This window comes from Dama dama, chromosome 20 (genome assembly GCF_033118175.1).
Source record: "Dama dama isolate Ldn47 chromosome 20, ASM3311817v1, whole genome shotgun sequence".
In the NCBI taxonomy this organism is placed as follows: domain Eukaryota; kingdom Metazoa; phylum Chordata; class Mammalia; order Artiodactyla; family Cervidae; genus Dama; species Dama dama.
Window position 1 is genome coordinate 114,937,281 of NC_083700.1, and position 27,793 is coordinate 114,965,073.

The 27,793-nt window shown below is 59.3% G+C and overlaps 1 protein-coding gene across 6 annotated transcripts in view; it reads right to left on the reverse strand.

Moving 5' to 3' along the window:
- HDAC4 (histone deacetylase 4) overlaps nucleotides 1-27,793 on the reverse strand; it is a 287,685-nt gene that overhangs the window by 166,132 nt on the left and 93,760 nt on the right. Inside the window, exon 1 of one of the 6 annotated variants that reach the window (XM_061122626.1) lies at nucleotides 21,808-22,373. The exons of the other annotated variants lie outside the window; for them this stretch is intronic. The gene's annotated coding sequence lies outside the window, so the exon portion shown is untranslated. Of the gene's footprint in view, nucleotides 1-21,807; nucleotides 22,374-27,793 lie in introns of those variants that run through there. 6 annotated transcript variants of the gene reach the window in all.

Here is a 27,793-nt window from a genome sequence, read left to right on the forward strand (position 1 = left end):
CCGGAGAAGCCCTTCAGCATTTACATTTGACACAAGCAAGCGGCCAGTCAGGAGTCCTCAGAGGAGGCCATACCGTCACCGTCAATCAGATTCAGCTTCAATAAACGGCTCTGCTATGACACCCAAAACACAAGTGACAAAAGAAAACCGGACCTCTTCAGAATCGAAAACCCTTGTGCTTCTAAGGACACCAGTCAATATGAAAAAGCAACCCACAGAAGAGGGACAGGACGCTTGCAAATCATTTATCTGACAAATGAGTTGCATGTAGAACATATGAAGAACTCTCACTTCTCAACAGTAAAAAGGCAAGTAGCCCAACTAAAAAAAAAAAAAAAAAAAAAAAGGCCGGGGATTGAAACTGACATTTCTCCAAAGAGGATATACGAGTGGCCAATAAGCTCATGAAAAAATACTCAGCATCATTAGTCGTCAGGGAAACTCAAATCAAAACTACAACGGGACACCACCTAACACCCACTTAGGAAGGCTACAGTCAGAAAGGCCAGAGCCAGTGTTGGTGACGATGTGGAGAAACCAGAGGCCGCACACACGGCTGGTGGAAATGGAAGGTGGTGGAGATCAGTGTGACGGTCCCCCGAACAGGAAAACACAAGGTTACCACCTGATCTAGCAATTCCACTCCTGGGCATATCCCCATGACAGCTGAGAACAAATACCCCACAAAAACCTGGACAAGAACGCCCCGTATCTGGAGCAACGGGAAAGGGGTGGGAAGTGACGCAGGCTACAGTGTGGGCACCTGGAACTCGCTGATGCAGGAAGCCAGACACAGAAAGACCGCACACTGTTACTCCACGGAAAGAAACGCCCAGCACAGGCACCTGGGTAGAGGTGGGAGGGTGCCCAAGGCTGCCCAGGGGTTGGGTGGAAGGGGCGGGGGGTCTGCTAACGGGCAGAAGGATCTAACATGACCGAGCTGACGGCTGCACAGCCCGAGGGCACACTCACAACCCCGTGAGCTCAGCTCAACAAAGCTGAGGCCGAACACCAGTAAGTCAAGGCCCCCCACCCCCCCATCTCTGCTAATCACAAGGCAAAAAGCCCCTCCCTCGGTCTTTCTGCCCTGGGAGCCCTTCCCCCTTGTCAAGGTTCACCCAGAGGCCGGGCACCCCGTGCAAGACCGCCAGATGGGCGCCGGGGGGAGAAGCTGGCCCCTGGGCTGCACGCTGCCCACCACAGAGCCTGCAGCCAGCGCGTTCCTGCCTCCAACAGGGAGCCCTGAGCTGCCAGGCACACGCGGCAGGCACCGCGGGAGCAATGAAGCCCCACCTGGGAGCACCCAGCAGGCCAGGACAACCAGCCGGCTTCTTCAACAAAGACGCTGCAAGGGGCGCCACCACACGTGGACCCCAGTTAACACTTATCTGAAAGACACCCAGAAGAAAAACCTTTTAAGATAATCGAGGATTTTAAAAAGTGACTTTCGATGGCATTTAAGCATCAGTGTTTCGGCTGGGATAATGGTGTGGTGACTACAGGTCACAAAGAGTCCTGATCTCTGAGGACACATGTATGACAGCTGGGCCAGGCAGAGGAGCCACGGACGAGCAGGACTGGCCTTGGAGGTGGTCTGGAGGCCGTGCGGTGGCCACCTGGTCACTCGGGGTTCCTTTCTACCTTTGCAGACGCTGGAGAGTTTACCTAATAAAACACAGAAGGACACCCGACAGAAGGGCTGGACCTGGAGTCGGCGGCTGCTCTGCTGTTTCCTGGCCGATGCTGACGGGCTGTTGGAGGCTGCTCAGAAGCAAACCTGGGCTCCGGGTCTGGACTGGTCACCCTCTCTAAGCTGGGCCAGAGAGAAACTTCCAAAGACAAGCCCACGGGGGCACCCACATTCCTTGCCTTCCCCAGAGCACGCTTCCGGTCAGGGCCGAAGCGGGCAGAACCGGGTAAGCCGGGCACATCCAGGCCCACCGCCCTCTGAGGTCAGAGCGGGATGTGCTGACGGTGATGCCAGGCAGCGGGCAGGCTCTGTGCTCCCAGACGCGACTGGAGCTGGGAGCGGCCAGGAACGCGGACGTCAGCTACAGTCTACACGACGAGAGCAATACCAATAACCTTTACAGTCAAAATGAGAACCTCATGGGCCTGCTTCAGACAGAACTAACTGAGCCAAACCAGGAAACCAGTGGTGCCCCGGCCTCGCCTCAGCCAGCCCCTGGCTGGGGGGCTTCCTTGCAGGCACAGGGCACAGCTGCCGGGCAATACACGGGGGCAGAACGTCCACCCGCGGCTGCTGGACAAGCCTCAGGGCCCCCGGGGTGGCAAGATGGGGTCTCTGGTCGCCTGCGGTCCCGCCAGCTCCCAGGGCCGTGGGGCCCTGCCTCCCGCCGCCACTGGGACCGTCCCCTTCGCCAGGTGCAGACGGGCGGGGACAGTCACAGCCCCTCCTTTTTTAATTTTCATTTTCTGTTGGAGCGCAGCTGATTTACAGCACTGTGCTCCTTTCGGGGGACAGCAGAGCGATCCAGTCATATACACGACAGCCCTTTTGAATTAAGCCATTCTTACGAGGGATCTTTTCAAAGAGAGCCAAGTTCCGACATGATTTTCCCTGGACCGTCAGCATTCCCGGAACTGTGACTCCGTCCACGGCTGTGAGGTGGTGGGGAGGGGACCGGGGAAGAGCGCCTGGGTCACCGCGGTGGGGAAAGGCCGGCGGGGGGGTGTCGTGGGCCAGCATCCCCGAGCGGGATGCCCGGCTGCCGGCAAAGCCTCCCTCGCTGCTCCTTTCTTCACATGTGGTTTGACTGACGCAAATCAAGAGGCAAGCGGGTGATTCACGATGGTCGGGGCCCAGGGCGCACGCAGACGGGGCGGGCGCGAGCCTGCTGAGTCACCGGGAAACGTCCCCATTTCCAGGAGGCGCTGCCGGGTCAAACCTGCACGTGTACGCGCGCACTCAGCCGCTGAGACTGGGACAGGGCGGCCGGGCACAGCACAGAGGGGGCATCGCAGGGCAGATGCAGGGAGGCATGCAATGGGGCAGCCTCCAGAAGCCCAGGCCAGCCCTGCTGCACGCATGCCCACATACAGGGCACTCCGGGCCGGGGGCACTGGGCCCTCTTTCACCAGCTCCCTGGTCCCTGCAGCCCCTGGTCCGACTTCCCAGCCGCCCACCTGGGGGGGGGCGTGCCACATGGATCTGGGAGGGCGAGGAGGCAAGATGGGAAGCCACGACCCTGCCTTCCAGGAGGCTCAGCAGTAAAGAATCTGCCTGCCGTGCAGGAGATGAGGGTTCGATCCCTGGGTCAGGAAGCTTCCCCTGGAGCAGGAAATGGCATCCCACTCCAGTATTCTTACCTGGACAATTCCACAAACAGAGGATCCTGGAGGACTACAGTCCATGGCATCACAAAGAGTCAGACACGACTGAGCAACTAAGCCACCACCACCGGGGAGGTGAAAAGAGGGGGCCCCAGAAACTCCCCTCAGTGCCAAGTGCCCCCTCGCGGGGCTGTGTGAGGGGTGCGGAGGACGCAGCCCCCGGGTCCTGCCTCTGCTGGGGGCGTCCCAGAGGAGCTGAGGTTTGAGGAGGGTGCCGGAGCCTAACAGGTGACGGGCGGGCACACTGCTTCAGGCAGAGAGAGCAAGGGGGGACAGGGGGCTCAGAGAGGGGCACAGGGCTGGGGGACCACTCGCAGGCATGGGGGCGCCCTCCTCCAGGGGTGGGGAGAACCAGGGAAGGGCCCGACACAGGAGCCACCCAGCCCGATGCTGGAAGACCACACTGGTGACAAGGCCACAGCCCGGGACCGTGGGCAAACGGAGCGGGTCCCACCGAGACGGGGGACGCCTGACCCCCAGCACCGAGGGGGGCATGGGGGGGGCGGGAAGCGGAGGACGTACAAAACGCCTGTGAGCCAGGGCGCGCGTCTGCGCTGCTGACCGGGTCTGCCTGCCCCTCGCCCCCTCTCCCCGGGCAGGACCGTCAGACCGCAGCTCTGCTTGCCCGAACTGGGTGGGGCAGGTGCTCTGGGGGTCGGCGGTCCCAGCCGCGACGCCCTCGCAGGGGCCCTCACGGACCCGCGGCCCGATGGGAAAGGCCCCGCAGGGCCGCGCGCGGGTCAGTCGCTCAGTAGTGTCCACTCTGCCGTGCAGGAGATGAGGGCTGAAGCCCACCGGGCTCCTCTGTCCCTGGGATTCTCCAGGCGAGAACACTGGAGTGGGAAGCCGCGTCCTTCTCCAGGGCCCCGGGAGCCTCCCCCAAAGCTGGTCAGGAGCGCCGGGGGAGGTGGGAGCTGCCGGCTCCGTGCACGCGGCCTGGCGGCAGGAGCGGGCTAAGAAGCCAGGCCCGGGGAGGGCAGAGCGGGCCGGGGCTGACGCCATCGTCACTCTCGGACCTCTTTCACAGAACACCCCCGGAAGACCCCAACCCCACCCCAACCCCTGCGCACGCGCCCAGAAGCACCCCCCGGGCGCTGGGGACAGGTCCAGGAGTCGGGTGTCTCCCGGGCTCTCCGTCTGCCTCCGCGGATGCCCTGGGATGCACCTGGACCCCGCCCGGAAGGCGTTCTGGGGCCGTCTCCTTCCTCGAGCTCGGGCCCTGTGGAAGCAGGCCGGGGGCAGCCCTTCGCTGGGCACAGCAGGGGCCGCACGCTTGCGGAGGAGGAACAGAAGCCACCTTCTGTACACGCGGCTTCCTCCGCGCGGCTGGGGGCTGCTGACGGCCAGGCGCCGGCATCTCGGTTCCTCTCGCTTCCCCCAGAGGATGGCACAGCCGTTTCTCTCCCATTTCCTGTCTCTTACTTCACAGGGCTGGGGCCAAGGCTGGGAGGGGAGGTGGGCGGTGGGGGCGCAGGGTGGGGGGCACAGGGCCACTCCCTCCGGGGCATGGGCAGGCCAAGCAGAGACGCTGACATCTCCAGCGCAGCCGTGACCCACCTTGAACCCGCCACACACCCAAAAGCAAGTTTCTCAACATCCTTGATGAAATTTTAGTTAACAGTCCAAAGCAGAGACCTCTGTTTCTGGGGTGCTTCTTCACACTACCGGGCCTGTCTGGGCGCCTTAAAAGCACACCTGGACCCAGGGCATACAGCCGCCCACCCCCCGCGACCCAGGCCCCCCTGCTCCCACCAGCGCTTGGCCTGCCGACGGAAGGCCGGGTGGTTCTCCTACAGCGAGGCCATCCGCCCCAGACGGCCTGCGGTGACTCCGAGCACTCAGGTTCCCCGGGCTGCGAGATACATCAGACAACTCTTTTCCCCAAGACGTGGGCCACCCGCACCCTGCCTCCCCACTGGCCAGGCCCACCTGGAGGCTGCAGGGTTCCTGAGAAATGGTGTATGCTCGCCACAGGCTTCAGGCTGTCCAGTCTTCAAATGGAAAGAAAAAAACACAAACCCACAAGAGAGGGTTGAGGGCCAGGAAGGGTGCGGCCCAGTTATCTCTGAGTGAGCTCCTGCAGAGAGGTGGTGTCCCCCAAAAAGAGGTGCCTCTGCTACCAGGAGCATTGTAGAAATACTGACAATCTCACTTGCAAAGAAAAAAAGTACTCCAGTGCAGTGACGTGTCTAGGACCTTGTGTCCCAATAACACGCCAGGCTTGCTGCAACGTGCCTCCTCAGACAGTTCTAGACTTCTCTGCAAAGCCAGTTTCCCTGCCCGTAAACGCACACACAGCATCCTTTCTCTTTAACCAGAGCAGGCCATCGTCAGGGGCCACCGCAGACATCAGACCAAAGGGCAGGGCGGGTGCGAGGCGGGGGGCGCCCGGGGCAGCTTCACCACAGCAGCGGCCACAGCAGCGGCCCCCCAGGGCCTCCTCCAGACCCCAGGGCACACTTTCACTCAAAACCAGCCTTCACCTGCAGAAACGAAGTCATGATCTGCAGTCCTTCTTCGAGACCCAGGCCTGAGATCCGTGCCCACGGAGGTGGTGAAGACACACAGAGACTGAATAAGTGAGTTATTAACGATCCGGTGAACAGACTGTCTACAACGCCACACCAACATACACGTTTATACTCACACCCGCCCCCAAAGCCTTAGGATAAATGCGAGCTGGGTCTCATTATACCCATCTTACAGATGAGGGAAGTCGAGGCTGCCAGAAACTAGACATGCACCCGTTATCTAAACGGCAAAGCTGGGGTTCGGTCCCAGTCTTGTGACTCCAAAGCCAGTCCCGGCAGAAGCTGGAGCCCCTCCCCAGATGGAGCACAGACGGGGCTGGTCCAGCCAAAGGCCGGGTGAGGTGGGTGGGGAGGAGTGAGCCAGAAGCAGAGGCAGAAGCGGAGCCGCGGACCTTGGCGCGTCCCCCCTGTGCCTGACCAACCAAGGCCTCCAGGGAGCAGGCGACCCTGGGCCCCAAAACCGCCCGGGTTGCGGGGAGAGACGGGGAGGCAGGGAAGGGAAGGTGCGTCTCCAGCCCGGCGGACGCGCCCCGGACCGTGCAGAGCTGGCTGTGTGAGTGACTTGAGGGCGGCATCCTGGGAGAGAGGGCGCGTGCCGGCCAGGCACAGGGCCGCTCCACGCCTTCTGGAGGACGGCTGACAAGCGTCTAGCTGAGGCCAAGAACTGTGAGCTTCTGCGTTTCCCTCCCCACGTCCCAGAGTCACTGGCGATGGTCTCCACGTGGGGAGGGCGCCGTCCCTGCACGCAAGTGTCTCCTTGTTACAGGAACCCAGAGAAAGCAGGACTCTGAAACCCCCCACCCAGAGCACCTCGTCTGCAAGAGCTCTGTGATTCCAGGCTTGTCAGCGACTGGCACAGTGATGAAAGTTCTGACACACCTGAGACATGCCCGGGTCTGCTTTGTCAGCCCTGGAAGACGTGTTGGTCATCTGGAAATTCTTCCTTCACATTCTCCCGTTCGTTATCACGCCAGCAGCCCGGAGGCAGGGACAGAGGCAGAGGCCAGCGTGCCGTGTCCTCCTGTGACTCTCAGCCAGAGGAAGCCAGCCTCGGACCCCTTCAGGTCAACGTCCCCCAGGGATGTGGAGCGGCAAAGCTGCTTCTGGGCATGGCCTGGGTGAGATGGCTGAGTCCGGCCTGCTGATCCCTCCGAGGGGCGAGAGCACGTGATGGATGGCACGGGCGCTGCCTGCCCCCCACCAGCCTGACGCGCAGCACCAGCTCACAGCAGCGCAGAGGGCAGGGGGGGGGACCGCCCTGCAAGGGGTCACAGGAGCCTTCTGCTGGGACCCGGAGCCCCTGCTGACCCAGAGACATCCCCCAAGGGGCCCACTGTCACCAGTGACTACAGAGTCCTCCACGTCTTGTCCCTGTGTGTGTCTCTCTCTCTTTAGCCGCTAAGTCGTGTCCTACTCCTGGGACCCCATGGGCTGTAGCCCGTCAGGCTCCTCTGTCCATGGGATTCTCCAGGCGAGAATACTGGAGTGGGCTGCCATTTCCTCCTCCAGAGGAACTTCCTGACCCAGGGACCAAACCCAGGTCTCCAGCACTGCAGGCAGATTCTTTACCAGCTGAGCCACAGGGAAGCCCAAGAACACTGGAGTGGGCAGCCTTTCCCTTCTCCAGGGGATCTTCCCTGCCCAGGAATCGAGCCGGGGTCTCCTGCTTGGCAGGCGGATTCTTTACCAGCTGAGCTCCCAGGGACGCAGCATCAGTGACGGGTGAAACAGCAGGGACGTGCCATCGTTAACTGAAGCCTGTACTTTGCTCAGGTTCCTCTGCTGTCCCCTAACACCCTCCTGCCATCCCAGGACCCCACCCAGGACTTCAGGTGACATGCGGTCATCATGTCCCCTCAGTTCCTCAGCCGTGACAGGTCCCAGGACGCTCCTTGTTCCTGGCGGCCTTGAGAGTTGAGGAGGATGGGTCAGGGGGTCTGTCGAGTCCCTCGGTGGGGATGGGCTGGATGGGGGGCTGTGTGTTCAGCAGGAAGACCACAGAGGTGAGCGCTTTCTCCGGCCATCACTCCACGGGTGGATACAATCACAGTGACTTTCAAAAAGACAGAATGTACATAAAAACGCTAAGCGTGGATGCACAGCACACTATACTCCAAGGACATCTGTGACTTGGACAGAAGGGGGGCTGAGAAGGAATGAGTGGTCCACCCAGCCACAGAAATGAGGGAAAGAACACAGACAACACCCAGAGCAATGAGGAGGAAGACAAGAAACCCTAAAACCTTGCGCTCACGAACAGCCAAGCCCATCAAGCGTCAAAAGCTGGTTCCTGAAAATTTAACAAAGATTACTCGGAAAGAAGAATATATAATGTTTAATATGAAAATGGGTGCATAACTACAAATCCAGCAGAGATTCAAAACAATAAGAAAATGTCACTGAAAAACTCCATTGCTATCAAAGTGAAAATTTAGATGAAATAGATAAATTGCTTTTTTAAAAAAAAAAGTATCTTAACGTTATAGGGCTTCCTGGGAGAGAGGTGGCTCAGACTTCCTGGTGGCTCAGACAGTAAAGAATCCACCTCAGGGCAGGAGACCCGGGTTCAATCCCTGGGTCAAGAAGATCCCGTGGAGAAGGGAATGGTTTCCAGTATGCTTGCCTGGAGAATTCCATGGACAAAGGAGCCTGGCAGGCCACAGTCCTGGGGCTGCAAAGAGTCACACACACCTGAGTGACTAAGCACACACACACATATTTATATATATTTACACATAAATATAACCTAAAGTGTACAAGGTCTGTATGGAGAAAATTATGAAAAATCTATTAAAAGATCTAATCCATGAAAAAGCAAGCAAGCAAAGAACGGGGAAGATGTGATACAGTAAAGATGCAAATTCTCCCCAAACTCATCCGTGTGTTCAATGCAATTCCGATTAAATTTCCAATTCAATTTTTTAGAGGAACCTGTCCAGTGAACTCCATCTGTGGGGTCAGGCCCAGGGGTGCTGGGACCCTTGGAGGAGGGGGACAGAGCAGGGAGGTGTGGGATAGCTCGTGATCAAGCCCATGGGGTCCCAGGAGTAGAACATGGAACTGGCCCCTGCCTTGCAGCACACACAGCAATCAGAGACTTCCTTGCGAGAGACGAAACTAACAGTCACAGGAGGGACTGAAGTTCCCTCTTGGTACAGTTCTGTGGGTTCTGACACATGCACAATGTCACGTGTCTATCATCACAGAATCACATAAAACAATTATGCATCAGTATTGGTTCCCTGGGGCATTCCTGGTAGCTCAGATGGTAAAAAATATGTCTATAACACAGGAAACCTGAGATCGACCCCTGGGTGAGAAGATCCCCTGGAGAAGGAAATGGCAACCCACTCCAGCATTCTTGCCTGGAGAAGCCCATGGACAGAGGAGCCTGGCGGGCCTAGGGTCGCAAGAGTCCGATATGACACATTGAGTCAGCACACACACATTGGATCTTGACGCTGGGAAAGACTGAGGACAAGAGGCGAAGCGGGCCACAGAGGATGAGATGGCTGGATGGCATCACCGACTCAATGGACATGAGTTTGAGCAAGCTCCAGCAGATGGTGAAGGACAGGGGAACCTGGCGTGCTGCAGTCCATGGGGTCACAGAGTCGGCCACGACTGAGCAACTGGACAATAACAAACATGCCATACTGATGCAAGATGTCAGTAACAGAAGAGCTGAGTGCCAGGAGCGGGTATGTGGGAATTCTTTGTCATGTCTCAATTGTCCCATAAAGCTAAAAGTGTTCAACTAAAGTCTAGTAAGTTTTAAAAATGGCCAAAATGGTAAATTTTATGTTGTGTGTATTTTATCACAATTTTAAACATGAAAATTCACCGTCAGGAGAAAAACGTTACAGAAGGGAACTATCCAATGTGACCTCCATGACCTTGAGGTTTGGCAGGTTTTCTTTAGTATCCTGTTTTTAATAAGCATTAACTACAAAAGGAAAGGCTCTTTTTGGCGTGGACAAGTCATAATTTCGGAGAAACAATTTTTGCATGCCACTTGTTTGTGTTATGAACAGTATGAAATAGTATGAAAAGCAAAAAGATATGGCAATGAAAGGTAAACTCCCCAGGTCAGTAGGTGTTCAATATGCTACTGGAGAAGAATAGAGAAATAACTCCAGAGAGGAGGAAGAGACGGAACCAAAGCAAAAACAACGCCCAGTTGTGGATGTGACTAGTGATGGAAGTAAAGTCCGATGCCGTAAAGAGCAATATTGCATAGGAACCTGGAATGTTAGGTCCATGAATCAAGGTAAACGGGAAGTGGTCAGACAGGAGATGGCAAGAGTGAACGTCGACATGCTCACTAAGCCTCCACTGAATCCCAACTACATGCCCAGGACCACGCTGAAGAAAATAGAAGGATGAGTATGATTCAAGGAGAGGAGCCCCAGAAGCAGCGAGCGGTCGGCCCTGGTCAGGAGCAGCGAGGCTGCGAGACGGGCCCTGACTCCAGCCGCCGCACACAGGCGCCCACGCGGACCTGAAGCAACAGCCCACGGGGTCGCAGAAGAGTCGGACACGACTGAGCGACTCAGCAACAACAACAAAGTGAACAGGGCTCGCCAGCCAGAGAAGCGCGGTGTTTTCTACCCCGAGAGCCCCAAAGAGAACAAGCCACCAGGAGTTAAGACTGCAAGTTCTCGCTCCAAACGTAGGCTTCACCAACAGAAAGTCTCCATTTAAAATCTCGAATGTGTCAACGACTTCCACTAAATTTAATTTGCTATTTCTTTTCCAAGTGTGAGCTAACATTTTCCAAATGATCAGACTTCCTCGTACCCGCTTCCCTACCTTCTGAGTCAACTTTGAGACCATAACACGGTCAGGCTGTGGGACGCCAGGCACCAGCGACGCGGGACACACAAGATCCATGAGCAGCCCGTCTCACCTGCTGAAGGGCAGGAGGGGGTGAAACCGACCACCTGGAGATGTCCGCCCGGAGAGCTTGGAGGGACGAGGACAGAGGGTGCGGGGGAATGGTCTGCAGAGCAGGCAGGACAGGCAGGGCGAGCTGCAGCCGGGGAGGACCACCCGTGTGCGCACACAGGCACACACGTGCACACACAGGTGCACACACAGACGCACGTGTACGTGGGCACACACAGACACATGAAGGCACACACATGTGCACACACACGACTACATCAGCCACCACAGTTTCTGCACAGCCACTGGGAAGGGCGGGGGGGAAGGGCCACATCAATCACCAGCGATTATTCATCACACAGGCGGCACAGGGGCTGGGTTTTCTTCTCCTTCCGGGCTTTTATCCAGTAAGGACGGATGCAAACAGGAGAAAAAGCACCTCGGAAGCCGAGCCCGCATCTGGTGGTACCACACGGCACAGGGCTGACCCCACGTTCTAACAGCTCTTCCAAACAGAAAACCAAGTTCCTGACAAAGAAAAACCCCGACAGAACCATCCCAGGCCCCGCTGGATACGATCCTTACCGTGAAGTCTATTCCAAGAAGGTTTTAGGTCATCACCGCCTACCGGCACTGGCCCGAGCTGGCCAAGGCCAAGTGCAGGGCCGGGGGCCAGCCGCGCTGGCCAGGGCACAGGCCCGAACAGCTGGGACAGCGACGGGACCTGCCGAAAATAGCCGGCTGTTTATGTCGCCTGTGCTGCAAGGCAGCCTCGTGGTCCTTTGTCGGGGTCTGCTGGGCTGAGGGGTCTGCGGGAACACGCAGCCGGCAGTAGGGACTTGGGGAGCATCTGTGGAACAGGAGACTGGCTCCGGAAATGCCCGGATTCAACTGCTGGCTTCTGGAACCCAGGCTCCAGGGCCCCAGCGTGCAGGAAGGCCCCGGCGGGCCCGAAGCCAGCCTGCTGCTGAGACCTCACAAATGAAAACAGCTTTAGAGGACAACCTGCAATTAACAGGGGAACAATTATCTTCCTAATTTAGGTTAATTTCTACTTCGCAGCCCGGGTTGGCAGGTGGGGGGTGGGGGGGCAGCCCTGGAGACATCTATGTGGGTGCTTTTTCGCTTTGTTCTCCCAAGTCCACACATTTTAAATATCGTCAGGAAGGTTTCAAACATCCACCAGCACCTTGGAGAAAAGGGCCTGGGCGCTCCAGAGAGTGGGTGCTGCTCTGGGCACCGGCTGGCTGCCCCTGCATGAGACTAGAGAGACTTGATCAGAGCAGTTCCTAGGGTGCCGCTCACTGCCTGCAGCACCCAAAGGCTCCCTGAGCAGGAAGCTGTCTCTGGGCCCAGCCCAGGCCGGGAGGCAAGGTGGGGCCGGGACACGGGTGCTGGGAGGCTGTGAGCCGCCGGGCCCTGGGGTCCAGGACCACCAGCAGAGCCTTTCCTGGGACACCCGTGCAGACGGCCCCCCGGCTCAGCACAGTCACAGCCTGGCTGGGCCCAGGGTCCGCCCCCCCCAAGCCCCACTGGCCACACAGTAAACCCGGGGCTCTGGCTGCTCCTCTGGTTGAGAGCATAAACCCTTCCACTGTTTGTTGTTTGTTCGAGGCGTGACGCAAAGGCTGTCGGAGCACCTGGGTGCGGACGGCAGCAGAGGGTGAACACGCCAACGACGGGCAGAGGGAGGGGGCACTGGGCCAAGACACTGCCCGCACCAGGCGTCCTGACCCTGGACACAGCCGCCCAGCTGTGGCAGGGTCTGAGAGACACAGGGCACCCCCCACCCCAACATTATTTAAAATGTTTAACTTGAGTTGCAGAAGAGCAAAGAACAGGATCCTACCTGGACATTAAAGAGCAGGCTGGTCAAAAAACATGTGTCACTCAGGCCCACCCCGGTTTTCCACTCACTGGTAGCAGTGAATTGGGGGCGGGGTGGGGCGCAGTAGGGAAAATACAGGTTCCGGTTTTTTCCTTCTGTACTCTGTAGGAGAAGGACGCAGACAAGCTCCCAGGAACCAGGAGAGGTTTCCAGGGGATGTGCGGTGGACGGCCCCCTTTAAAAGTCAGCCTGTTAGCACTCAAAGCAGAACTCGTGCAGGACCCTGGGTGGGAAATGAACTTTCCACATTAGTTACCTCCAAACAACAAACGGGAAGCCCCATTAGATGCACTTTTACGATAATAATGAGGAGCTGCACACCCCTCCAGAAATCAGGCAGGACTGCCCACCCGGCAGGCTTCCTAGGAACCAGCCCCGGGCCTCCACCAGCCAGCCCTGGGGACAGCTTCCCTCTCGCTGCCGCCTTCTGCTCAGTCACCGCTTGGACTCGTCCTCCTTGAGAGGACCAGGAGCAGGCTGCTCAAACAGCGGACTGGAGCAGGCCCTTTGAGAAGGACTCAGCTGGGTTCAGATGCACGGACCCGGTCCCCCACCAGCTTTTCAGGTGAGTATAAACATCTTGTAAGATCTGGGGTCCCAGAAAACCCCGTCTTAGGAGAGCTGCCCTGCAGTCCAGGCGGATAGGAACCCGCCGGGGAGCACAGGCAGGGTCCCAGCGGGCAGGCCTGCATGCAGGGGGTCCGGGGCCCTCAGACTTGAGGACCCTGGCAATGCTGACGCAGCGGACCCCGCCTCCGCACCTATAGGAGCCAGGACCTGAGCACAGCAGAGGCGGGGGACCACGGAGGGGAACAGTGTCCAGACAGGCCTGTGGGAGCCCCCGGGGCCGCTGGGCTGTGCCCTCCGGTCCGGGCGGCCCCCTCCCTCCTCTTGCACAGGGCTCGGGGAGTGCTGCGCGTGCCCCCATGGCCCCCGCCCTGCCGCTGTTCCGTTCAGCAGCCCCGGCACTGAGCCTGTGAGTCTAACAGGTCTACGTGGGCAGCATGAGCACCCTGAAGGCAGGCACGCCGGCCCCATCCCTTCTCGGACCTCAGCGGGAAAACACCGAACTACACGCACGCGCTGAGCACGTCTGGGGCCCCGGCAGCAAAAGGCAACAGGGCGCCTTCAAGTCATCCAGGCACAGCAGCGAGAGGGGACGCGAGTTTCTAGAAAGCACTGGGCCGTTCCAACGGTCCCCCGCCTGCCACCCCGCCACCGTCTGCCACACGCAGAGCGGGCCCCTCTCGTAAGCAGGGGGACCGGGGCCGTTCATGTGCTCAGTCACCCGCCGACGCAGACGACGACCACTGGCCACATGGGGCCCGCCCGAGGGGAGCGGACAAGGCCCTGAGGCTGGGGGCTCCTGTCGGGTCTGCACCCGGGAGAGGCTCTCTGCAGCCGTGGGAGGGGACAGTGGGGAATCCTGGGCCCACTCGGTGCCTGTCGGAGAGGGGCGGTGGCCGTGGGCACTAAAAGCAGAGGCGGAGACCGATTTTTAGGAGAACAGCTGCATTTGGGAATCTGATGGAATGTCAAGCGTGGAGATAAAGGCAAGAGTCCCATCAGGCCAGGTTCTGGGGGTGAGCTGTCTTTTCTGCGGGGCAGGGGGACAACGGCGGGAATAGGGTAAGCTGTCATTTCCGTGGAGGGGGGAAAAATGGCGGGAACAGTTGGGCACATGCAGCCCTGTCTCCGGGCCCCCAGAGTCCACGGCAGGCGAGGCTCAGGCCAGGGCGAATGGCGGGACACGGAAGGGCCCGGGGGTGGGGGGTCACCCCGCTCCAGCCTCGGCTCCTCTGCGTCTCCCTCACAGACACCGTGGGTGTCGCTGCGCAGTCCTGCTGACACTGGGCAGCGGGCAGAAGGAGTCTGCTCCTGTTTGCATTCCAGAGGCCACCTGCAGACCGCTCATGCCCGGCAGCGGGGGACGCGCCAGACTAGCTCGGGATGGCACCCGCCAGCACCGCTCTAGAGGCCAGCCCTGATAAAGGTGATGACGGCAGCTGTCTGTGTGAGGGGCAAAGGAGCAAAACCTCACGGTCACCCAGAAGCCGGCCTGCAGAAATCCCAGGAACAGGAGGACGCGAGGGAAGGGGCTGCAAGAGGCCATCCCACGTGGTCGCAGCGGTGACCCCCTGCGATCTGGTGAGGAGGGGACAGGAGGGACCCGCTTTTACACCCTTAAATATGTCCTGCAATAAACAGTTCCCATCTTTACAATCGAAAAAGGACAAAGCACTGCTGCTTCTTCAAAGAGAACGCTCTCGTCGTAATTATCGTATAATCTCTCACTTCCTCTCATGCTTAAACTTCCCTAAAGCTTTCCTGTTTTGTGTCCAGCTGACTGTCCCCGCTGAGCTTCATTTTATTCCTTAGGTAAGATGTCCTCGCCCAAACCACCGACAATCTTCTGCAAGAACAACAACCACCTGTACTCCACACCAGGCGGGGAGCGTCTCGGGGACACGGAGCCCCGTGACCTACACTCGAAGACGCGTCCCTGCGTGGCCACACACTCGCGCTTCACTTGCAGCGGCTTCTGACGGGGCCCCAGGTCCAACCCGGCCCTGAAGGGGTAGGGATTTGCAGCTCACAAGCAGGGACTCCGATCTCTAAGGACATGAGCACCCATTCTACACATGACCCCACTGAGACCCAAAGGCACGGGGGACTGCCCTAGGTCCCCTGGAAGGAAAGGACAGCACCCTCGCCGGAGCCTAAGCTGGGGGGACACCAGCACCTGCCCCAGGCCCTCCACTGGCGTAGGTGGAAAGGAAGCACACGTGCAGCACACACACCACACACACACACACATACAGGTGCACGTGGCACGCTCGGCCACAGGCACGCTCGGCCACAGAGGGGCCTCCATCCCAAGCCCCAGAGCACAGTCCCTGCCCCGAGGCCACACAGGGCCAGCCGGCCCTGACTGCCACTTAGAGTGCCACGGCCCGCGGGTTTCTCCCGGTCCCGCTGGTTACTGTCTGCATTTTCCATGCAGACGGCCGGCTGAACTCAGCACTGATGCTCAGCCTCTAAAGGTCACCATCTTTCCTGGGGCCTCAGCTACCCTGCAGAGCTTCCTGCAGTCAGGGTCACAGTGCTGGCTGGCATTTAGAAGAACCTTCACTGCTTTTTTTGTTTTTTTATTTTTTTGGACTTAGCATTTATCTGATGATTTCTGACTCTCTTTCTTGAACATCAGTCATTAAATCAGAAACCGGGGAGGCTGCTGCTGCTGCTGCTGCTGCTAAGTCACTTCAGTCCTGTCTGACTCTGTGCGCTCCCATAGACGGCAGCCCTCCAGACTCCGCCGTCCCTGGGATTTTCCAGGCAAGAGTACTGGAGAGGGATGCCATTGCCTTCTCCGAGAAACCTGGGCAGGACTCCCCAGTCGCCTGTGGACAGTGGACTGGGTGTTGGTCACACACTGGACCCTGCGGACCAGCTCTGTGGGGCTGAGGGGGGGCCCGGCGGTTGGGGCTCTGCACCTGAGCAGAGGGGGCTGGCGGACACGTTCAGAAAACACTGGATTGATGGTGAAACCTGCTCACCAGGCCTGTATGAATCAGACGGTCTCGGAACTATTTGCTCTAATTTTCCTTGACATTCAGTATTTGATTATTCTTGCCAAAGAAATGACACAGTGATCTTGATGGCTTCCAAAAGATGTTCCCTGGGGCGCAGGAAAAAAAATAACAAAATGTTCATTTCTGTTTATTTTTGTATTTAAAAAAAGGGATTAGTTTTATGCTACTTAATATAAAGGTTGGGCTGTGCTCTCACCCGGGAGGAGGCCCCACCCAGGGCAGGAGCATCAAACGGCCCTATGAGCCCAGGTCCCCTCCTTGCCTGGACCCCCCCACCCCCTGGCCTGGCCCCCTCCCGGCCTGGGTTCCCCCTGCCCCCGGCCTGCTCCCTGACCCAGCCAGGCTCTTAGCTGCGCAGGGAGTAAGTGGGGATCAGCATGAGCGGCCAGGCGGCGTCTACACTTCCCACTTCCCACGGGAGGCGTGCACTGTCCCCAGTACGGGGACCAGGGGCACCCAGACTCCATGGATGCAGGGTCTGCTCAGAGGACGGGGCTCGGAAGAGGGAGCCCCGCCTTCTCAGGGGCTGTGCCTGGCAGCCCTGCCCTTCGGGAAGCCACAGACCAGCCTGCCTGACGCCGTGAGCTCAGCGCAGGTGCTCGGGGACCAGGGCTCGGGGTGGGCACCCCATCATGTGCTCTGCAGGGTCACAGCCTGCAGAGAGGGGAGCGCGTGGCCTTTGCGTGTGTGTCTGGTGCACTGAGTTTGCGGTTTCAGATACGGAGCAGCCCAAGGCAGAGACAGAGGCTCCGAGCCGAGGTTCAGACCAGCGGTCAGTCTCTGTGACAGCGAGCCTGTGTCCACGGCCCCTCTACCCAGAGGACAGCACGTCCACAGGAGCCCTCTCCACCGGTCCAGCTTCATGAGCTGCTGAAGCTCCGTGGGGAGCAGGCCGCGCCAGCATCCCCCAGGCCCTCCCTGCTCAGGCCCACAAGACTCGCGGGGCCAGGCCTGCTCCAGCTGCCTGACCTCAGACATGGAGAGACTTTCAGAAGGCTGTGTTCACCCCCAGAATCCTGGAGCAAGCTGAGACCCAGTGAGTGACAGCTCATTCCCAGCGCAGCTGGGTTGAAGGTCTCCTAACCGCGGAGCGGCGGCCCCCTCTATGCCCACTGCCGCCGTGCACGTATCTGCCCCACAGCACCGCAGGCACGAGAAGATGCCCAGGATGGACAGAGGTTGAGGGAAACACAGGAGAGACCCACGTGGCCTGGGTGTGTGAGTCTGCTGAGGCCAGCACAGGTGCGTGCACACACAGCACACCCTCAGGATCAAAAGAAAACGCCAAAGACTAAACCACGAACCAGAAACACCAAACCAAACACTTCTCGCCAAACGGCCGGAGGGCAGTGAGCTCAGGGCGCCGCAGGGTGAGGGCGGGGCATCCGGAAGCAGCCAGGCCGGGACTGCGTCCAGGCTCCGGGACTGGGTTTGGCTGGACCCCGGGCGAGCGGCGGCTGGCAGCCCACCCGGGCATCACGAGGGAGCGGGCGGACACTTCCAGAACCTGACTCACAGCCGAAACCACAAACACCGAGGCCCTTGCCTCTCGGGGGGGACCCCGGGGCTCTTCAGCTCAAGGGTGCACAGCGTGAACCCCCAGGGCTGAGGTCCTTCTGTCATCACTGTCACTCAAGCGGGCGAGTCCCCTGGTGGGACGCGCTTTGCTGGAGACCCCTCACTTATCTTCACAGCTATCCTCCTGCTAAACTCTGCTTTATCTAAATGCCAGCCGGCAGGCCGGACCTGGGCGACACAGATGGACACCTGACCATGTCCACGAGCCCCGAAACCACAGCCCAGCTCAGGCACCCAGAGCCGGACGATGCCCACGTCCACACACTCCACTGCAGGGGCTGGGGGCACTCACCGCAGAGGAACACGGCTTTAGAACCATTTTCAGGTAACTACCGAGACTCTCTCATAGACTCAACCGCGTCACACGGCGGACATCATCATCCCCTCACACACACACACACACACACACACACACACACGAGTCAGGAAAAACCCCTCCTTTGTCACTATTTAAAAGTTAGGATTGGCTGGCAGCCTGCCACCACAGGGGAGTCCCCGCAATCAACACACCGACGGTCCGATCTTTTTTTTTCCTTTAGGAAGGGTGGCCGCGCAGAACACAGCCACTTCGGACTGAGGCCTCGCACGGAGCGCAAAGGGCTGGAAGTGATCTCGGCGCCTTAAGGAACTCTGTGCGCGGCCCGGGCGCACACAGACGCTCCGGCATCAGAAACGAGGGGCGGCAGGTGGGCTGGGGCCTCCGGCCACACGCGCGCAGCTGAGGGACACCCGCACGTCTTCGCCGGCACCGGCGCCTCACAGGCTGGTGGCCAGCGGTCACTTACGGGCCGAGGAACTGCCGCCCGTCCCCACAGCTGCAGCAGATGCTGCCCCGCGTGAGAAGGGCCCGGGATGGGCCCACAGAGTGGGTCTGTCACCGCTGGCCGTGGCTCCTGCGGGCTCACTGGCTCCAGCCTGAGAAAGCCCATCTGGACGCCGTCTGCCTGGCGTCCGGCGTCCCGCCCTGCTCCCGCTGTAACCCGAGAGGAGCGCAGGGGACTGGCTGGGCCAGTGACAGGACACAGCTGGGACAGGGCAGGCGCCACGGCCCCAGGGCTTCTCCCCCGTCAGCGAGCCCCGCTTCCGTCACACCTGTCAAGAGCGCCCCACTCCCGGGGCTCCACTGGTGGTCCAAGGGGTACAAGCGCGTGCTCCCAGCGCATGGGGCGCGAGTTCAGTTCTCGGTCAGGGAACCGGGTCCCGCCTGCCACAGTTAAGACCCAGTGCGGCTGGATCATTTAGAGAGGGCCCCATTCCCACACAAGCCCCCTCCTTTTTCATCCCCATCAGGAAACGCGAAAGGAGTCAGCGGGCTATTTTCCAATAGCTGGAGAAAGCCCTCAGCCCGGAGCCCTGCTCGCAGCTGGGCTTGCGGAGCCACAAGCCACCCGTGACAACTAACCCTGAAGTCAATTAAAACGAAAATGAGAACTTGGCTCCTCGGTTGCACCTGCCACGTGTAAGTGCTGGACGGCCCCACGCGGCAGGTGGTCTGTACCGTGGAGCTGAGACCGCTGCCGCCCCCACCACGTGGACGGCCTGGATCAGAGGTCGGGGGGAGGGCTCTTCCTCACAAAGCCGCCTGTATCAGTGTCTTTCCTCTTCTTCCAGGTGAGCAGGGGAAACGCCCTGTCACGTAGACCTGACTGTGTGCTGAACACGTGGATTAATCCCACCGAGTTTGCCTGCCGAATGGGCGTGAGAACACGGAAGTGCAGCCAGCCCGCCGTCGGCGCGCGGAGAAGCCCTGGGCCGCTTCTCCGTCCCCGGGACTCTTCCGCACGGCCCTCCCCTTCCGCCCCGTCTACGATCGACGCTGCCCGGCGGCGGGAGAAACGAGGGAGCCCACGTCTTCACCCCGCCAGGCCGCTCCAGGACCAGCCTTCCCAGGCGAGGGCTCCCCACCCCCACCCTGTCCCCCGGGTTCCCCCCACCCGGGAGCACCCCTCGAGGGCCGCCCCTTCCCTTCCCTGCCCCCTGCAGACCCAGACGCCTGCACCTGAGCCGCTGGGGCGGGTACCAGCACCCCCGTGGTGGTGGGGGGCTGTCTCCACAGCCTGTGAACACCAGCCGGAGGCCCCCCTGGTGAAAGAAGCCCCCTCCCCACGCCCACATCCTGATGAGTCAGCCTCCCTCCGGGCCACTATCAGGGACAGCTGTGGGCTTCTGGTGGGTCTCAGTCTGAGCTTCTCACTCCTGCAGGACGTTCCTCCTGCCTTTGTGGTCCAAATGGGACTGTGCTCCTTCTGCTCAAGTCCCCACGAGCAGGAGAGGCCAAGCTGGGCTCGCCACACCGGCCCACACATCTGTCCTGCTGGCGCGTCATCCCTTTTTCTTTACAAAAAAACGCAAGCGGAAGACCGAGCCATTGCCAAGGGTCAGCTCCAGGTTAGGCTGCTGAGCGGAGCGACCGACCAGGGCCTGTCCGTCCTGCAGAGGCCAGCACGGCCACAGCGCCTGAGAGGCAACACCGCTCTTCCCCAGAGTGGCCTGCCGTGAGTTTAGCACGTGAAGGTTGGTGCCCCAAGCCAGGCAACAGAGCCAGAGAGGTCTGGGAGGGCACCTAGATACCCGGGCATTAGGGGGGACCCCACCTTCGAGTGGGGGACGCTGGCCAGGCCTGTCCCCCCGAGCTCAGCTCTGGCCTGGGGACTCGAGCAAAGACAGATGTGCGGTGGTCTAAGGACTGGGCTCCCAGGAAGCCCTTAGGGCTTGACGATTTGAAGTAGCTGTTTCTTACTTTTTATCTACTCTAGTGTGTTTATTTTTGTCTTTCTGTAGTGCTTGCTTAAAATTCCACTTCCTCTCCTCGAGACCTGTCCTCTGTAAAGGGAAATATTTCCCACTCTTTTGCAATCAACCCCAAATGTCTCTGGTGTGGCCCGCCCCAGGGCAGAGGCCACCCTGGGCTGTCCCAAGCACAGAGGACAGCCTCGGGGTCCAGGTTTGCTTTTCTGTTTATCTTCCAGCTGTTTTGCTTTGTTCTCCTCTTGAAATCACTTGTCATCATAGAGTTTTCAGCTTTTTTTTTTTTTTTTTAAACTCACAGTTAAAACCAACCCATTGAGTTGCTTCTGTGATTTGCCCATCGAGTGAAAGCGTCCAGGCAGGCCGGAACGCCGTCCGAGTCATCGGTAGAAACAGCTCATCTGTAAACTGCATCCCGCAGCGACTAGAGGCCGCGTTCCTTGTTCCTAACAAAGGCGCTGGCTGCCATGTGTCCTACACGGATGCAGGCCCTGTGCTCACTCAGTCTCCCAGGAGGCTGTGCCCCAGGCCCCCCGGTTCCCAGGGCCCCTGCCCTGGTGTCCCCAGCACAGTCCAGCATCAGGGCCTCGCTCCCTTCTCCACTGCGTCCGAGGCCTCCCAGGCCTTCCCTGACCCGTCTCGCCTCGCCCCTGACTTGCTGAGCACCCATGGAGGTCACAGCCCAGCACTGGGACCGAACGGCCTGCACCCCAGCCCGGATGCCCCGCCAGTGACTGCTGACCTCAGCCAGGTCTACCTGAGCGGTCCCCGGGCATGAACAGGATCAGCACGGGACAGGGAGCACAGCCCAGGAAGGGGAGCACAGCACAGGGCGCGCGGGGAGCACAGTGCAGTATGGGGAGCACAGCCCAGGACAGAGAGCACAGCTCAGGATGGATGAGGAGCACAACACAGGATGGACGAGGAGCACAGCCCAGGAAGGGGAGCACAGCACAGGATGGAAGCACAGTACAGGACAGGGAGCACAGCCCAGGACGGGGAGCACAGCCCAGGAAGGACGAGGAGCACAGCTCAGGACGGGGAGCACAGCCCAGGATGGATGGGAGCACAGCCCAGGACGGGGAGTACAGCCCAGGACAGGGAGCACAGCCCAGGAAGGACGAGGAGCACAGCTCAGGACGGGGAGCACAGCAGATGGAGCTGGGGAGGTCCTCGCTCCGATGGCAGGAGCCCACAAGCCCAGCCCCTGGAGCAGGAATCGTCTTACCTCCTATGAGGATCACGCGCTAAGCCGTGTAAACTGGTCGTGAGCATGAAGTGATACTGGATGGCGGCCTGGTGTCACTTTCATTATTAACAATTTGAAAAAGCAGATTAACTCACCAGGCCTGGCTTAACTCTCTCGGGGCTCCCGCGAGGCTCAGATGGAATAACAGATCACACAGGAGAACATCCTAAACGCTCGGTATGAATTAACTGCCCAAGTTCTCTAAACGCCCTGCCCCTTCCAGAGGCAGTTTTAAAAGAGGAGCTGGCCCAGGAGCGCTTCCCCCTTGCCAGGCTCCTGTGCCAAGGCCCCCAGGGTCGGGAGCCCCAGGGCTGCTCCCCGTGTCCATGGACACCGACAGCGTGTTAACTGTTGTCTAAACTGTTTGATGAGGATTAGGAAGGACAGTGAGAGCCTCTACCCTCAGCGGAACAGGATTCCACATGGGATCCTCTAAGTTAGCAAAAAAAAAAAAAAAACCCCATAAAAATGCAAATGACTTCGAACCAAAGTCTTCAGGGTGAGCCCCTTTCCTCCAGCCTGGCAAAAGGCGTTTGGAGTGGTTGGCTGGGGGCATGTAGCGGGTAGGACCTGGCCCGCAGGCCCTGGTCTTAGCAAGACCTCCCTGTTGGCAGACACACCCACTGCCTCGAGGGCATGCTGAAGGCAGTTAGGGTTCCTTCCTTCAAGTGCAGACAATGCATGTGTGCGTGCTCAGCCACTTCAGTCCTGTCTCTTTGCAGCCCCATGGACTGTAGCCCACCAGGTTTCTCTGTCTGTGGGATACTCCAGGCAAGGATACTGAAGTGGGTTGCCAAGCCCTCCTCCAGGGGATCTTCCTGACCCAGGGATCAAACCCACGTTTCTTACATCTCTTGCATTGGCTGGTGGGTTTTTCACTAGCGATAAATCAATCTAAATGGCATAAATGTAGGCACATTCATCTGACTGTTTCTACCATGTTCTCTAACCATAAGGACAATAAGCTCGTGGTCAGTGCTCATACCTGCTGCAGATGGTAGGTTTCTCAAGGTGAGGGCAGAGACAAGGGCAGGCAATGCAGAAGTCGGGCTATCTTTGTCTATTACACTTTCTGCATGAACTATTTTCAAAAAAAGTATTCCAAAATGAATTCTAGAAGTTTACAGATTTGTAGGCAGAATAAATAAAAACTTTGTTTGGCTTTCAATAATGTTCAAATTATTACACATGTGCAGCTTTGCTTCACTTAGTTGTTAAATGCCAGCCATCCCTAGACCAACGAGGCTCTCGGGACAGTCAAAGCTGGGATCTTTCCAGTAGTCACGTATGGATGTGAGAAAAAGTGAAAAGTGAAAGTGAAGTCGCTCAGTCGTGTCCGACTCTTTTTGACCCCGTAGACTGTAGCCCACCAGGCTCTGCTGTCCATGGGATTCTCCAGGCAAGAATACTGGAGTGGGTTGCCTTTTCCTTCTCCAGGGGATCTTCCCGACCCAGGGATCGAACCCGGGTCTCCCACATTGCAGGCAGACGCTTTAACCTCCGAGCCACAAGAGAGCTGGACCATAAAGAAGGCTGAGCACCGAAGAACTGATGCGTTCAAACTGTGGTGTTGGAAAAGACTCTTGAGAGTCCTTTGGACTGCAAGAACATCAAACCAGTCAATCCTAAAGGAAGTCAATCCTGAATGTTCACTGGAAGGACTGATGCTGAAGCTGAAGCTCCAATACTTTGGCCACCTGATGCGAAGAGCTGACTCATTGGAAAAGACCCTGATGCTGGGAAAGACTGAGGGCAGGAGAAGGGGACGACAGAGGATGAGATGGTTGGATGGCATCACCAACTCAATGGACATGAGTTTGAGCAAGCTCCAGGAGATGGTGAAGGACAGGGAAGCCTGGTGTGCTGCAGTCCATGGGGTCACAAAGAGTTGGACACACCTTAGCAACAACAACAACAGACAAATGGAACAGTGAAGCCCATATTTTGAGTATAAATACACACACACACACACACTCTCTTGAGTTTGTACAGGTGAATCTTCGGCAAACACTTTTCCACCTCCTTTTATCTGGACACTTTTGGGGACACAGCAGTCACTGCACTCACAGGCCATGAAGCTGGACAGCAGCAGGTGGACACAGAAGCATTCAGATGAGTGGACACCTGTGGGTGAACTCACTCGACGGTGATCCCCACAGTGGGGATTATTCCCGGTGCCCTGGACGGTCTGACCTAATGTCTAAGTATCAGAGTGATGCTTTGGGGACTCAAGATCTAAGAATTTGGCAGACCAGTCAGTCTTGCTCCTGGAAACTGAAAGTCCTGGGGTCACAGGCATCCCAGCTCTCACCTGGGAAGTCACTTTTCTGAACAAATCCTTGGTCTCCACTGTTTTCCTCTCGTTTCCCACCCCTTCATGCACTGTGCTTAGGCTTCGAGTGACTCCCAGGGTCCACTGGCTGGATGTGAGCCGCTGATCCGGGCCCCAAGGTCAGTGGTGATGACCAGGAGCTGACTTCTGCGATGGGCACCAGGACCTGAGAGGTGACCTGGCCAGGCTACTCGCTCGCTGAGTGTCACCACCAACCCCGACAGCCTCCCTGACCTCTGCTCCCAGCCCACGGGCTCCTTCCTGAGTGAAGACACGTCTGGGCCCCACACTTGGCCTACCAGCGCAGGCAGCTCTGAACACACCCAGCTCCACAGCCTTCATGACTGCACGTGAAATGCACGTTGGAAAACATGCTCTTCACTTCAAACAAGCCACGGGACGTTGGCTACGCGTCAGGGCGGGGCCCCTGCCCCACGAGCCCCCTCGGGCCCAGCTGACCGCAGGACAGCGGGACCGAGGCCGCTGGACACAGCAGAGCCCGGCCCCAGTGCCCGTCCGCTTCTGAACAGTGAGCGGGGGTGGGAGGGCAGTGAAGGCCAAGGCAGGGCCTCCCCGCACCAGATGACGACTGAGGACCCACCCTTGTGTCCCACCACACCCTGTGCTGTCCAGGGGCTACTCAGAGGGAGAAGCTTTTGGAAAGGGCTTGAGATGCACCGGATGTTACGAGCCCGGCCTGAGTGGGCAGCAGGGCCACAGGGCCGCAGGGCTGGGGTCGGCCCGTCCGTGGCCTCCAGTCCACGCTCTGGCCATCAACACTGCAGGGCAACCTCCCAGACCAAGCGGTCAGCTGTCCCTTTCCACGCCAGGCCCCTGCACGCTCTGCTTTCTTCCAGCCTCAGGTGCCCAGCAGGGTCTAGAAACCTGACACCAAGGAGAAGGGCCCTGGGCACAGAGCCCAGGTCCTGGAACGGGCTCCATGCCCTCAGCCAGGCCGCGGCTAAACCCAGGACCCTCAGGGGAACAGGGCTAATTTTAGGAACATGAAGAAGGGGTCACATTTAGAAATCAAACACCACCGAGCCTGAGACCCAGACGACAGCGGCCTCCCAGGGCCGCGCAGTGGCCACTGCCGGGACCCAGGCGAGGGGCCCGGGAGGGCGGAGGGCCGCACAGAGACATACCGGGAGCCGGGTCAGAAGGACGCATCTGCCCATCCCCTGGGCAGCCCCCGCCTCGTCTACAGAACGCGGGCTCCACGGCGCCGTCACCACCTGCAATTCTAAACACGCTTTTCTACCGTCAGGGGCAACGCCTGCCTGAGAGAATGGCTTCAGACGTTCTCCTTACTCGGATCATTTCCTAACGACCGCATCTGGCCTGCCAAACACTGCCGGTGGGTTTTCCCAAGCTCTCTTCTAGAACAAGCAAAATGGAATGAAGATGTCCCCGTGTTTCACATCCTCCTCCCAGGACCCGGATTAAGGACTGGCTGCACACACAGTTCCACAGTATCCCACTCCATCAGCACGGACTCCTGCCCTCATTTCTGACGTTCACAGGTGGACCGCACACAGGCCCAGCAGCAGATGCCCAGTGAGGCCCCTTGTCCACTCAGACGCAAGCGACCACACCACGTCCAGGCCCTGCCTGGGCGGGACCCCGCCGTGGGACGGCCTGGGCTAGTCCTTCACCGTCCCTGGGCTCTTTTCCTCTTCTGTGAAATGAAGTCCTAAAAGCACAGGTCCCCCCCTGACTTACCACGGGATTATGTCCCGGTAAGTTGAGAATACGGTTAGTCAAACAGGCATGTAACACCGTGACCTCCTGACCATCACAGCCTAGCCTCCTACCTTAAAGGTGCTTAGAACACTTACATCCGCCTACAGTCGGGCAAAACCGTCACACAGAGCCCGCTCTACAGTAAGGTGCGGACTATCCCACGTGACGCACTGAACACTGCGAGTGAGGAACAGAATGGCTGTCAGTGTATCGGCTGCTCCCCCCGGGATCACGGGGCTGATGTGGGGTGCTGCACGCCCGGCATCACAAGAGAGGGTCGGACCCCCGCTGACCCAGAAAAGAGCAAAAACCAGAACTCAAAGTACGGTTTCTACTGACCTCAAGTGACTCTCACGCCACCCTCAAGTCGAACCTCCTATGTCGGGGACCACCTGCACCTTCTTTTATAGACGTGCTCTGAGGACTGTATAAGAGGCTCTTTAACACACTGCGCACACCCCAGCACCCGGAAAGCTCCCCACGCGCCGGCGGTCACTTTATATACACGAGACTGAGGACCCGAGGGGCGTCCGTACTCAGAACTAGGAGCCCGTGTCCCTCTGTGGCTCTGCGGGACGGGCCTCGGACACAGGCAGAAGCTGTGACCTGAGCGGCTCCCAGCCGGGGCTTTCCCACTGAGAAGGCAACACTTCCGCGAGCTTTTCAAGCAGGCCGGGAGCGAAGCTCACAGCCAAGAACCCAGGCCCATTCCCAGAAGGGTCTCCACAGAGCACGGAACCCGTGGACCACTGGAGGATCAACTTCCGGAAAATAACAGTCACGGGCATCTTCTCACTTTTTAGATGAGGGGGACAAACTACCGTCCATGGCCGCCTGTCATTTCCTGGAGGAGGCTCTACGTCCGTGGGCAAGGTGATTCGTTTATCACATTTCACAGAGGCAGAGACCTGCACCCCAGGTGCGGGCCAGGCAGAGGGGGTCAGCGAGGCCTCTGGGCGTCCGGGAGGGGCCTGGCCCGGCGAGAGGCTGCTCTGAGCCGCCCAGAGTGGCCCCCCCAGTCCTTCCGCCGGCTGCCAGCAGCCCCCACCTGACCCCCGCAGGCACTCTGGCCGCTCCCCAGCCCGGCCCAGGCAGAGCCCCGGCACGCAAGGCTGGCGGGGCAGCACGGAGCCTGCTCACCCCTCGCCGGCCTCACCGTCCAAGCGGACCCTCGGGAGCGAGTCACGGGCCTCCCAGGCCCGCGAGCGCTACACTGCACAGGGGGAGCCCCGCACAGTTCCCGACAGAGACAGGCCCGCGCGTCTGCTCCCTACCTCCCACCAGGCCTCCGTCTCGGGGCAGGGCCCTCCGGAGCTGGGCCTCCCAGGGCACGGGGCTGGATCGCAGCAGAAACCCCAGTGGTGCTGCCGCGCTCGCGGGCAAGCGACTCCCGGCTCCGCCCTGACATCTGGTTTCTATTTCATGCCCGTGTTGTCACCTTACATAACGAGCAGATGAGACGCGGGGTCACCCCAGACTTGGGCTCAGGGCTCCTGGAGCTCAGCCGGAGCGCTGTTTACACAAGGGCCACGGCCACCAGACCAGGCTCAGCGCCAAGGCCACACAGCCCGGCCAGACCCCACGCAGCCCGCTGACACCCCACACAGCCTTACACCCCACATACTGACCAAACCCCACGCAGCCCGCTGACACCCACATCCTGACTGAACCCCACGCAGCCCGCTGACACCCCACACAGCCTTACACCCCACATACTGACCAAACCCCACGCAGCCCACTGACATCCCACGCAGCCCGCTGACACCCCACATCCTGACTGAACCCCACGCAGCCCGGCTGACACCCCACACAGCCCGCTGACACCCCACGCAGCCCGCTGACACCCCACATCCTGACCAAACCCCACGCAGCCCGCTGACACCCCACGCA